Source organism: Tachypleus tridentatus, chromosome 7 (assembly GCF_004210375.1).
Source record: "Tachypleus tridentatus isolate NWPU-2018 chromosome 7, ASM421037v1, whole genome shotgun sequence".
Taxonomy (NCBI): Eukaryota; Metazoa; Arthropoda; class Merostomata; order Xiphosura; family Limulidae; genus Tachypleus; species Tachypleus tridentatus.
In genome coordinates, this window is record NC_134831.1 from 118,654,076 (window position 1) to 118,668,115 (window position 14,040).

Genomic DNA, 14,040 nt, shown 5'->3' on the forward strand with positions numbered 1-14,040 from the left:
CAAGCCCAGGATTTTAGCTTTGTAAGTCCGTAAACTTACCGACGTCTTACCAGAGAACTCTATCAGTGATTGTGTCGACAACTCAAATAAATTCCGCATTAAAGATAACCAATGTTAATGGTCTTTATGTACAAACTTATATTTTATATTTCTCAAAGAGTTTATCGTCCAATTAGGCCTAGCATGGCCACGTGGTTAAGGCACTCGATTCATAATCTGAGGGTCGAGAGTTCGAATCCCTGTCGTACCAAACATGCTTACTCTTTTAGCGCGGAGACGTTATAATGTGACGGTCAATCCCACTATTCGTTGGTGAAAGAGTACCCAAGGGTTGGCGGTGGTTGGTGATGACTAGCTGCCTTCCTTCTAGCTATACACTGCTAAATTAGGAACGACTATCGCAGATAGCCCTCGAATAGCTTTGCGCTAAATAAAGAAAACCCAACCCAATCGTCCAATTAACAATGCATAACTTATTTCAGAGTACTAAAAGGACACAGAACAGTGTTGGTTCTAATGAATATTTCGTTTTGAATTAAAATGCATATGAAGTAACATTTAAACCACAGCTGACGTTACCAGCAGTATTGTTTGAATTACCACAATCATATGTTAATAACAGATAGATTCGGTTACCTCATGTGCATGTGTGTGCGCGTGTGCTTTCTTATTGCAAAGCCACATCGGGGTATCTGCTGAGTCCATCGAGGGGTTCGAACCTCTGCGGTTATCTCATTTAATAACCTTGAAATCTGAAGGTGAAAAAATCATGTGGTATCGAATAAGAAAATCGTCGATTTGCTGTGTTACTGGACCAACAGAACGATTTTATGGAGTTTCAAGGTGAGAATCAAGGAGCAAGTTATGTTTAACATCAGTTGAAGTGAGTTATAAACACAAAAATATCATTGATAGATAACTTTAAAAATATACTGAGGTCCTGTTGGTTGGAATTTATGCTTTTAATTTCGCTCTAAGCTACAAGAGGGTCATCTTTTCTATTCGTCCCTGATTTAGTACAGAAAGACAAGAGGGAAGGCAGCTAGTCATCATCATTCACCGCCAACTCCTTGAACTACCCCTAAGCCAATGAATAGTGGGATTGACTGTCATAGTACAACGTTCCCACGAGTTAAAGGACGAACATGTTTGGCGGGACGGAGATTGAAACCCGCAACCCTCGCAATGCGAATCCAGAACGGTAAACCCTAAACACTTGGGCATGAAGAGGGGTTACAAAACAAAACACAATTTTTGCTATAAACCCTGGATTTTAAGAGTATTAAACTAGAAGTTCCCTGGTGGGACAGCGACAATTAGACAAATTTACATCGATGAAATCCAGGGTTCGATTTTCCATGGTGTACACAGCAAATAGTCATTATGACTTTCCTTTAAAACAAAGAAACAATTAAAACGGAGTTGTTGTTTTTCTTGTAAATAATCCATGTTGTTCTTATATGCTGAAATATCTCTGTTTGTTTCTTTTACTTACTCAAAGGTTATTTGCGCTAGCTGTCCCTAGTTTTAACGCGACAGACTAGAAGGTTTGTTAGTTTTTTTGGAATGTCGGGCCTATGGTGAGTGTAACTCAATGTTTGTCTTCCTTCTGGTCTAAGCCCGGCATGGCCAGGCGGTTAGAGCACTCGAATCGTAATCTGAGGGTCGTGGGTTCGAATCCCCGTCGAACCACACATGCTCGCCCTTTCAGCCATGAGGGCTTTATAATGTGACGATCGATCTCACTATTCGTTGGTAAAAGAGTAGCCCAAGAGTTGGCGGTTGGTGGTAATGACCAGCATACTTCCCTCTAGTCTTTCACTGCTAAATTAGAGAAGGCTAGCGCAGATAGCTCTCGTGTAGCTTTACGCGAAATTCCAAAAAACAAACAATCCACTCACTACTAGCTTCTTAACATTCCTATTGTTGAAAGGACGAGTATGTATAGCGATGGGTTTCGATCCCAAGACCATCATACTGCGAGTCGAACAACCTCACTTCCACAACATGCCAGGACCTATATTTAGATAAATAAAATATTATGTTGAAATACAATACAGTTTGTGCACAATCGTTCTCCGGTTTTAGATATGTTTTGTCGATATAAATTTATTTATGTGCACTTTACTAGTAAAGTCGTGAGGGGTTAACCTGAACGAACCCGTAACCCTCGGATAACGAGTCGAACGCCTTAACACACTTGGTCATGCCGGGCCCCTTCTCTTTAACACTCCTACGAAAAGTGGAGCCTAATAGGCCCCAGAGCAACTTGAAAGGTTATTAATATTAGGCTTATAATTTTGTATTTAAATGAAATTTAAATGATATTTACTGAAATGAAATCAAATGAAATGGCAATTTCATTTAAATACAAAATTATAAGCCTAATATTAATAACCTTTCAAGTTGCTCTGGGGCCTATTAGGCCCCACTTTTCGTAGGAGTTTAAAGGCGCACGTTCGGTGATGTGATTCGAGTACGCTACCTGTATTTTTCGAGTTTCTTTGCTTTAACCACAAGGTTATTTTGTAACTATCTACATTGAAGCAATTAAGTACAATTTGCAAAAAAACTACAAAGGTGATTGATGATTTGTTTTTTAGCATATCATTTTGGGTTGCTCAAAAATTGTATGAGGTTTCTTATAACATCAAAAACACTCAATGTTACTACAATAATTATTCTAATATTTTCTTAAAATTTCAAAGAATTCTTCGAATAAATATGTAAATATGTATGCTAGTTTCTAAGATAATTACCATTTTAAGCCTGATTACATTTTACTGTTTATAAATACTAATATTTTAAAAAACCCGTAAAACGTTAACTTGTGGCCATTCAGTGAGTTGAGAGAATGAAAATGACGTCATCAACTGTGCTTCACGAAAGATATAATTACTTTCTGCAACTGACGATAATATAATTATTTTCTATTAATGAGAATGCTGTATTTTACCCGCTAGTAAACTAAAAGAAACTTTATTCATAGGAGAGAATAATAAACACCTGTTTTACTACAATTTCTTTCATACTAACGAAATACGCTGGAACTTTTGGGAATAATTTTTTTACTAATTAAGTTATCTTTTCATTTTCCCAGCAGATGGCACTAAGATAGTTTGGAATTATCAGTAATTATTGATTTAGGAGATGCTTTTTAAGTGATTCGTCGTTAACTGGTAAGTTCTAAACGTTCACTCTCTTTGATAAAAGTGACAAATAAACTGTAATGAGTTATTTCGATACAGTTACAGAACATAACAGTACGAATACACTGTATGATTTCTATCTTTCTAACCATATAAATGTTCTAGTCGCGAAGGTTTTATTCTATATAAATCTAGTTACTTAACTCAATTCTGCAGAACTCCACTGCAAACACGTCTTCCACAAAACATGGCGTGCCGTCTTTTATTAAAGCAGTAATTACCAATAATAAATGAGTATAGTTTTCTAATGTGTTTATACAACATCGGTATATTTTGATGTTATTGCTTGGATTATCGTGCTGTCAATTACCTGATCTCTTTTCAACGAGATAATAAAGTTCGAGCAGAAGGACACACGAACAGAAATTACAACATATAGTTGGTCTTCTCGGTGTTTTTTTTTTTATATACAATGGAAAAAAAACTGTCTTTAGTTCTTTGTCCAAGAAACGTTTAAGGTAAATTACTATGGCCTACTTTATTACTAATTCGGGCAAATTATCATGGTATATTTTATTATAGATTAGGACAAATCATAATGATCTATGTTATTACTGATTACGGTAAATAATGATGGATTTATTATAACTGACTGGAATATATTATTATGGTCTTATTATTACTGATTAGGGCAAATTATTATATTATTATTAATATTTCTGATTAGGGCAAATGATTGTGATCTGTGTTATTGCTGATTATGGTAAATAATGATGGATTTATTATAACTGACTGCGATATATTATTATGGTCTTATTATTACTGATTAGGGCAAAATATGATTATCATCATCATTATTACTGATTAGGGCAAATTATTATCGTATTATTATTATTCCTGATTAGGGTAGATTATTATCGTATTATTATTACTGATTAGAACAAATTATTATCGTATTATTATTACTGATTAAGGCAAATTATTATCGTATTATTATTATTCTTGATTAGGGCAAATTATTGTGATCTGTGTTATAAGTATGTTATAAAGAACGGTTTAAATTACCATATTTTTATCTTCTTAATTTATCTTAAGTTTCCTGCCAGTAATCCTATTGTTAACGTTTCGATTCGGTGATATGGTACAAATGTGTAATGATTTTTCCTTCTTTTGTTAAAAAATAAGTTTATTATTGAAAACCATTATAACTTTTTGTATGTATAAGGTTAAGATTATCGTATACCAAGCTCACTTTTAAGTTTTTAATGTCACTAAAATACATAAATAACCGTTTTATTGGTGTCTGATGTAAAGCAAAACCTGTGCAAATTGCTTACTAATTAAAATACGCAAGGCTTAAGAACAAGGGAGTTCCAATGGTGAGAAAATTTCAGATTTCAATATACCGTTCAATACATTGCCAAAAATGTCTTTAACACCGACTGCTGTGTTAAAATAACCTTATGTTTCATAACTGCAGTTTTAGTAAGGATATTCACGCTGCAAGTAGTCTACAAGTATATACATTAAAACTAGATTTGTTGAAAAATCAAAATGGCTTTTTTAGTTATAGGACAAATTAGAATACTGAGACAATTTGTTTCTGATTTATTTATGCAACACTCTACAAATTCGTTCATGCTTTAAATAAATAAAATAACCAATGGTATTACTTATAGCGCTTATATAAGTTTATTTCTTGTCTTGGCTAGCAGATGGCGATAAAACATTTATAATTATTGCAGTCAATTTTGCAGTTATTACTGTTTATACACAAAACTACTAATGATATTGATCGTTTCTACACGTTATGATGACAATATTTAGTTTCTACATTTTACTTTATAAATAAAAGCTGTTCATTATACTTTATAATTTAACATCAAACGAGCATTCAGTTTATTATGTTACGTATTACAGTTTAAAGAAGCCTGAAACTGAGTTAGATCGTAATTTGGAATTAGAAGTTAATTAAATGTCAGTATGATATTTGTCAACAAGATTGATAGACATAGTTTTCTTTCTTAACACAAATATATTTTAATGTACGATAAATAATACAATTTGTAATAACAGTTATTACAAATAATAATAAACAATTTTGAACCCTCTATCTGATCTGGAACATTTTTGATATTCTATCGAGCATTCACGATGAGCGAATTAATTTCAAGATGATAGAGACAGTTTCACTTAACGGGGACCTAGCTAGCTCTTCGCTGATCACACATGAGTTTTTCACAGCTGAAGTTATATAATGTCTTTGTAAAAATACTAACGCCCGATGGTAATCCACCAAAGTTAAATAGTTTGTAATGTTCGAAACATATAAACATTCTTGGTCAATTGTCTGAAGTTCCCAATTAATAAATGTTAATAACAGTTTATACCTTTTGAGATTTATAGAATATTAACCATAGCAAACCAATAATATATACTGCCTTTTGGCATATCGTGTTGGTTTATGAGTATCAGACAGGATTCTAGACCTTTCAGCTCAAACAACAATGCGGGCGATCACTAATATTTACATACACACATAGTACATTGTTTGTTCCTACATTCAAGAATCTTCTACAACTTTAGTAAATAGGAGCAAATTTCACAATGCACATTTAACAATAAAAGTTACATTCATTTCTAAATATATATTTAGCTGAAACAAACATTGATATTAAAATAAGAACATAATACTAAATCCATCCCAAGGAGGAAAACACATCACCTATTATGGATCAAATTACATCACATACACTATATAAACTTACATTCATCCTTCATGTAGTAAACCTATTCAGTTCTTTATGGAATAAATAATACTGACAACAATCAGAAGATGATGTCATAATATGATATCACAAAATAAATAAGTCATGTGATAGATAAGTTTCTGGCCATAAGTGATAAGATAAAGCATTTTACAAATTACAAAAAAGAAGGAATACCCAAATTCATAACTAAATCAGGTCTTGATTGGTTAGAATTCGCTCGTTTACCCCAGAATTGTATACAAAAAAGAAAAAACCTTTGTAATGTACTCGATAAAGGTTGTTGATAGTTTCATTAAATCAGTAATTAAAGTGTATCTGTCTTAGACTAGAGCTCATCCAAAAGTAGGAATAACTGTCTGCAAAAGTTTTCGCACAAATACCAGCAATGACATTTTAATTATTAAAACAATGTCCAGAGAATGGTGCTAAATCCTTAATGTTCTGTTATGTCTCTGGATTTACACACATCGACATCTGATGGAAATGTGCTAAAGATAGCAGAATAACAGGAAATAACTACTTTATGTTCACTTATTGTGTTGAATTTTGTGCTAACTGTGCCAAATCGTCCCTACTTTTAAACTGACAAACCAGAGGAAGGCAGTTAGTCAACATCACTCACCGCCAACTCGTGAACTACTCTAATTAAATAGTGAGATTTATTCACCATTCTGAAAAAGCAAACATGGTCCAAGTTTGTTGAGTACTTTTTTCTTTTAGCTAATGATCGAGATGGTGAGAACAACACATAAAGAAACACTGTCTGGCATTAGTTGAAGACCAGGGTTCATCAGCGTCATCCGAAAAAGTTGGAAGAGTTGGAGGCCTTCTGTAAAGAAGAATGGAAGAAAATATCAGTCGAGTACTGTCAAACGATCATGGAGGATTATGAGGAGAGATTGCGCCAAGTACTTCACCTGAAAGGCTACAAACTGACCATTAAAGTAGACACACGAACACTTTCTGCTCCTCCTATTTTTGGTTATTTGTTTATAAACAGTTTATTTGTCGTTAAAGTTACATAAAATTTATGTAGATGTGTATTATTATAATATTTATAATATACTTTACTTTCATTTTCCTAATCATGATACTTTTTAAGTTATGAGGAAAAAATCACTCACGACGCAGGGGTACGAACACTTTCTGTTGTAACTGTATGTTAACTTTAAAAGTAAAGCAAAACAATATCAACATGTCAAATAAACTTGTAAAATATCTAATTTTATGGCAAGAAAGTTAGTAACATGTTAAAAATTCATATAATACTTATTTTTAATGTTACAGTACATAGTATCTGTGACTTAATATGTACAGCTGTTTACAGTTAATTTATAAATCACTTGTATTTATTACACTCTAATGGCTCCGCATGGCCAGGTGGTTTAAGGCGTTCGACTCGTAATCTGAGGGCGTGGGTTCGAATTCCGCTTGCACCAAACATGCCCGCCCTTTCAGCCGTGGGAGCGTTATAATGTGAGGTCAATCCCACTATTCGTTGGTAAAAGAGTAGCCCAAGAGTTGGCGGTGGGTGGTGACGACTAGCTGTCTTCCCTCTAGTCTTACACTGCTAAATTAGGGACGACTAGCGCAGATAGCCCTGGTGTAGCTTTGCGCAAAATTAAAAAAATAAACGAATATATTACCTACATACAAAGGGTAGGGTACGTTATATTAAAACTATTTTAAATATCGTTTTCACTTCACTGTAAAGCTACTATCTATAGTATGCTCACCGTGAAACTGATCCCAAAATGTTACAAATTTTCATGCTTCGCCATTAAGCCGTCAGGGAGGGACACCGACAATATCCTGGTTTCAAGAGTAAGAGCTCCTAGATAAATCGAAAACTCGTAATGAAAACATATAGATGGTTTAACCACATTTAGTCTGTAGGGGCACAGGTTTTGAAGGGCAAATTTCACTTTTGTACGGTTTTGTCGAAATGAAATACCAACTTAAATCGAGCTATTATTTCTATTTTTATTCTGTTTCTATGGCAAGATTATTTGGCAACATTACAAATATTAAATTACTAATCAAAGGAAAAGCAGACGGTCATAAGCAATTTTCTACTCACCATCCACGCATATGAATTAATTGTCACTCTTATAACACACCCATAGCTTCGAATGCGAGCAATATACTTTTATGGTATTGACTGAACCAGACTTGCCAGAGGGAAATTTGGTTTGTTTTTTGTTTGTTTTAACTTGTTCTTGAAACAGTTTAAATATAATTTTATTCTAGAAATGTTAGTCTCGTGTAAAATGGAAGTGCAAAGAAGAAAAGTTATTTTGTGGCAACTAAAAAAAAAACCTTACTGACAGAAAAAAAACCTATGACCCGGATGTTGCTTTGCTGTTGCGTGTTTACTATCACAATGTGGGAAACACTTGTATGTCATTACCAACACACCTTTCTACCTGATAAAAAGAGCGTTGTCCTAAAATAACATCAGCTACTCTCGTATAGCCATGCGTTCAACCTTTTTCACTGATGTTCAAAGGCTTAGAAACCGACACTACTGCTACTAGTATCTTATGCTATGATCTATATCTATCTATATGTATATGTATATATATACATTATATCCATAAATTTTCAAGCCATAAATTTGTAATAAATACAATTTTTTTATTAATAATGCTGATATACTGATACGAAAAGTAGTAGTTAATGAATTTAATAAAGATATTTTGGATAAAATTATTAAATTATTCTGTAATAAATACACAAATGTATTAAATAAATACAAAGAAATTAAAATCAGAGAAATTCTACTAAAATTACTACTAATTATTTTTAGTTAAAAATAAGGTCATCTAAGAATTTGGCACTACTTTATGCGGATGTACACCTAAAGCTGCATATAAAAGCACGACAGTTACAGAAAAATATCACTTTGCTGATGTGATGTTAATTAATGCCTCTGCAATATTAGAGCAGGAATGTTAACTTCAAGAGGTAAGTTTTATCTTACTTACCACCAGATGTCAGTACCTTATTTTCATTTTTTATTTATTTATTTATTTTTCATATTTTCATGTTTATCTTTTTCTTATTCTTATTTTAATTTGAGTGAGCGGTGACCTTCCCACAAATATCTGCAAGCAGTGAAGAGTGATATAGGTGTGGGATGTTGTGGACTTGAACACCCACATCTCGCTCTCCTAATTTCTAATTTTCTTATGTGAGACTAGAAAATTGGAGGTTAAGACTGATAGACAATGTATCCCCACTGCAATGTGAGTCTTTACCTTCGCATTCACCTCCAAAAACCAGGATACACTTTATAATCCCACGTTGTAGCTTTTACCCTAGGATCCTTTCTGAAAATATGCAGCGTATTTTATTTCGTGTTGTGTTTTGTTTATGACTTGAAAATGTATAGTTATAATATTATTCATCAGAGGTTAGGTTATAATATAACTAATCAGAGGTTAGGTTATAATATAATTAATCAGAGGCTGAGATTTTCTCTTTTTAACACAACCCTTCTTGATGATTTTGTTTATTCATTTAACTTCATTTGAATGTAATTATTTAATTTCACTAATACATAGATATATATGCACACACCACTAGGAACTAACATATATACACACTACAAAGAAACTAACACATATATACTACAAGAAACTAATATATATACACACTACAAAGAAACTAACATATACACACTACAAGAAACTAATGTATATACACACTAAAAGAAGCTAACATATACACACTACAAGAAACTAATGTATACATATATATATACACACTATAAGGAAGTTAACACAAATATACACCACAAGGAGCTACCAAATATACACACTACAAAGAAACTAACATATATATACTACAAGGAACTATTCCTCGTCACAACAAACATGCTTGCCCTTTCAGACGTGGAAGCGCATTGTAATGTGACGGTCAATCCCACTATTTGTTGATAAAAGAGTAGCCCAAGAGTTGGTGTTGAGTGGTGATGTCTAGCTGCCTTCCCTCTCGTTTTTCACTGCTAAATTAGGGATGGCTAATGGAGATATCACTCGTGTAGTTTTGCGCAAAATTCAAAGACAAACAAACAAACAAACAAAATTTGTAAATAATATCAGGTGTATTAAACGCGCCAGACACCAGTTTCTTTCTTAAGTGTGTGCTATCCAGGTTTATTACCATTATTATAATCTTATAAAAGCTTCTTAACCCAGATGGTTCAATTCTCCATTTTGTTTGGCTTTGCTTACAAAACAGCAGTACCGCATATATACATACTTACCTAAGCTAATATACAATAGACACAAAACCCGAGAGACAGTACTGTACGCCTTCAACAAAACAACAGATCACATAACGTTAATGTTTTCGTCACTTACGACTTCAATTTTAACTGTTTTAATAAATTCTGATTTAGATTCAGCTCCTAAAAATTAAGCATGGGAACAAAATCAGTGTATATAATACATATATTTATATTCCAATTACATGAATATGTTTGCAAACCTATTCAAAGTGTTGAAACAAATGAAATTCTAAGATATATGTATAAACAGTACTTTCAGTATCCCACACACAGGAATGGAAACTTTAACTCAATAATACGGGTGTTCAAAGAACATCGAACGTGGAAAACGGTTTTGTTTTCCTTCTAACATTACACAGTACACAGTAAATAAGACGTAACACCACGCGGCATGCTGACGAGGAAAGGTCATTGACCTGTCATTTAATTTAGCAACAGGATTCAGGCTAGGAACAAGTTTTGAGCTATTTACCTGTCTGTATACTGTACCCACTTTAATATGTTAGACCTAGTGAGAAACCAAGTTCCGGTTTAGATAATTCGTTACCAACCGAAGATGTTTAAAACTGCTTCTCTTTGCTCTAGATTCTTCTATTATATTAGAACAGTATACGCCTCTCTGACTTTCTAGCTTATAAAACAAACAAGCAAAAAACACACGCAAACTCTACTGTAGTTCCTTGACTTGCCTTGGCCTTGATATAGGCTCGTGCGTTTTGTTGGCCCAGGTCATTGGCCGTTTTAAAAAGAATCAATCCCGTTTATCTTGGAGCGAGGAAAAAGAACATTTGTGTTAATGTCAAATGTGTTGATTTGTTAACACAACTGAAAGTCAGCTTAAGCCTAAATAAGGTTTATACCCTCGAAACCTGATGAACAAGTGTTCATAAACACTATCTTCGTACAAGTGTTTATACACTATAAATAAAATAACTACTTCCCTACTTATGGGCAGTTTCCTAGAAAGAACTTTGAAGTAAGGAACTCAAGAACCGTAAAGTCAATCTTATAACTTGTACTCTCGATTTAAATAGCTGTTAGCCCCAAATGATTTATTATGTGACGAAATAAAAAACAACATAAGATTTGGATAAAGCAACTCTTACTTTGATCCCAGATGAAACGTGTGGTTAAAACTGCTGTCAGGGAAAACAAAATGTTTGGTTACCTTCTCAAGACAACGACCTTTATTGTTATCGGCCCAACGACCTTCATCGCTACAAGGTGAACGTTTCAGCAAAAGTCCATCAAACTTCCTCCATCGTTAAACGATCAGTTTCAGCCAAACAACCTTTATTGTTCGATTTACTTCTGATAGCATCAGGAAAAAAGAATATTCTTGATAAAAATATTAATAATAAAATAACTCTGTAACTCGGGCGCTTTCGAAAGGTGAATCTTTCGTGTTCAGTATGTAGGAACTGTTTTGAATTGTCACGCGAAAATAAAACCCACTTGTCATAACTTTGATACCTAAAATAAATTGTCACGTAAACAACTAAACATTAGAAGTCACGTTTTATTTTCAATTTTCGATGCAAATTGCTCATGTAACTCTTGTTTCACCTTAAATAATAAATTATTTTTATGGTAGTCGTGATAACCTTGAATAATATATTTTTTTTTACGGTAGTGATGGTACCTATTAAGGCAATTCCCCCCTTAATCTCCCTCCCCCAGTGGCTTGGTGGCAAATTTATGGGCTTAAAACACAAAATCTTGGGTTTCGAAACCCCCGGTGATTACAGCACAGATAACCCATTGTGTAGCTTTGTGTTTTACAACACATAAACAAACTCCATCTTATGTGAGGTCCATATAAAATTATATGGAGTAAGTTTTATAACGTATATTAGACTTACGTTATCACGTATATTACGCCTAATAAGGTACATTAAAATACGTCATGTTTTATAACACCACACCACCTGTACGACATTGCCAAAGTAACTATAAATGTAAAGTTTTCTTTGAGTCGAAGGTTAATTTCAAGGTTATCATTTATGACATCTAAGAGAGAGAAAATTAAGGTTTAAAAATCAAATCCAAAAGTAACTATTGATTTATAACTCAAGATATCAGAAAGGTTTACACACATTCCTCTTGTTCACTAAGTTTCATCTAATCATTTGTCCAATTCTTATAAAGTGTCTTGTCAATCACCATATCTTTCAAATTAATGGAGAAGATTAGCATGGTTCAGGACTTTTTATAAGAAACTTCTAGATTTCAAAATATTATTCATTAATAATATGGTCTTAGAGGATTTAAATTTCACCGGAGCACATTCGATATAATGTTGGTTATTTGAAAAAGGGTGCTTTACAAAACTACATTAGGCCCAACATGGCCTGGTGGTTAAGACACCCAACTCGTAATTCGAGGGTCTTGGGTTCGAATCCCTGTCACAACAAACATGCTCGCCCTTTCAGCCGTGGGCTCTTTATAAAGTGTCGGTCAATTCCACTATTCGTTGGTAAAAGTGTAGCCCAAGAGATGGCGATAGGTGGTGATGACTAGCTGCCTTCCCTCAACGTAGTCTTACGCTACAAAATTAGGTACGGCTAGCGCAAATAGCTCTCGTGTAGTTTTGCGCGAAATTCATAATAAACAAACAAATAAACCAAAGCTACATCACACTGGTGATTTGAATAAATATTGTTTTTATTTTTTGTTCTCTCTTTCAACATAGAAATATTAATGATTTGAATAATAGGTATGTCAGTTTCCAGGTCATAGTGTAAATCCATGACTACTGTCCAGAACAGATGATCACAGACACGTATATAAACTATTCAAGAAATGATCTGTTTCCACCGATTGCTGCTAAAAATAGCCCTAAAAACGTCCGCCACCGATGCGGGACAGATGCTACGTTTTGACCTCTTTGCGTGTTTGTTATCAATATTTCTCTAAAACGGCTGAATTGGATTTGGAGAAAAGCTAGTATATATTTAGACTGTGATCCAAGTTAGTGATTAGTTTTTGGAGAATCAAAATCAATGTTGCAGCAAGATCATGAAAAAAAAACTCCGTAGCTGTTAACAAATGGTCCGATAATATTCACTAAGTAATCTGATTTAGTGTATGTATGTAGAATATTATTTCCTCATAGGTCCGTACGTCTTTGTTAATAACAACGGACACGTGGACACATTGTTTCAGAATCGAGTACGATCAACGCTACTGAATGTCTTTCTAGTCACAACTGTAATATTAAAAATTACTGCTAAAAATTGTACTAAGTGTTGTTTAAAAATAGCACTAGTTGCTGTTAACGTGTTGCTAAAGTGGCTTTTTCACCTACTAACCTCTAATGTTGAAGACAGATTTAATCCATAAAGTTTAATGTAGGTCACAAAGTTAATCCATGAAATGTAATGTACGTGACATAATTAATCCATGAAGTGAAATTTAGGTGACACAGTTAATCCATGAAGTGTAATGTAGGTGACAGAACTAATCCATGAAGTGTAATGTAGGTGACAGAACTAATCCATGAAGTTTAATGTAGGTGACATAATTAATCCATGAAGTGTAATGTAGGTGACGGAACTAATCCATGAAGTGTAATGTAGGTGACGGAACTAATCCATGAAGTGAAATGTAGGTGACGGAACTAATCCATGAAGTTTAATGTAGGTGACATAATTAATCCCTGAAGTGTAATGTAGATGACGGAACTAATCCATGAAGTTTAATGTAGGTGACATAATTAATCCATGAAGTGTAATGTAGGTGACAGAACTAATCCATGAAGTGTAATGTAGGTGACACAATTAATCCCTGAAGTGTAATGTAGGTGACAGAACTAATCCCTGAAGTG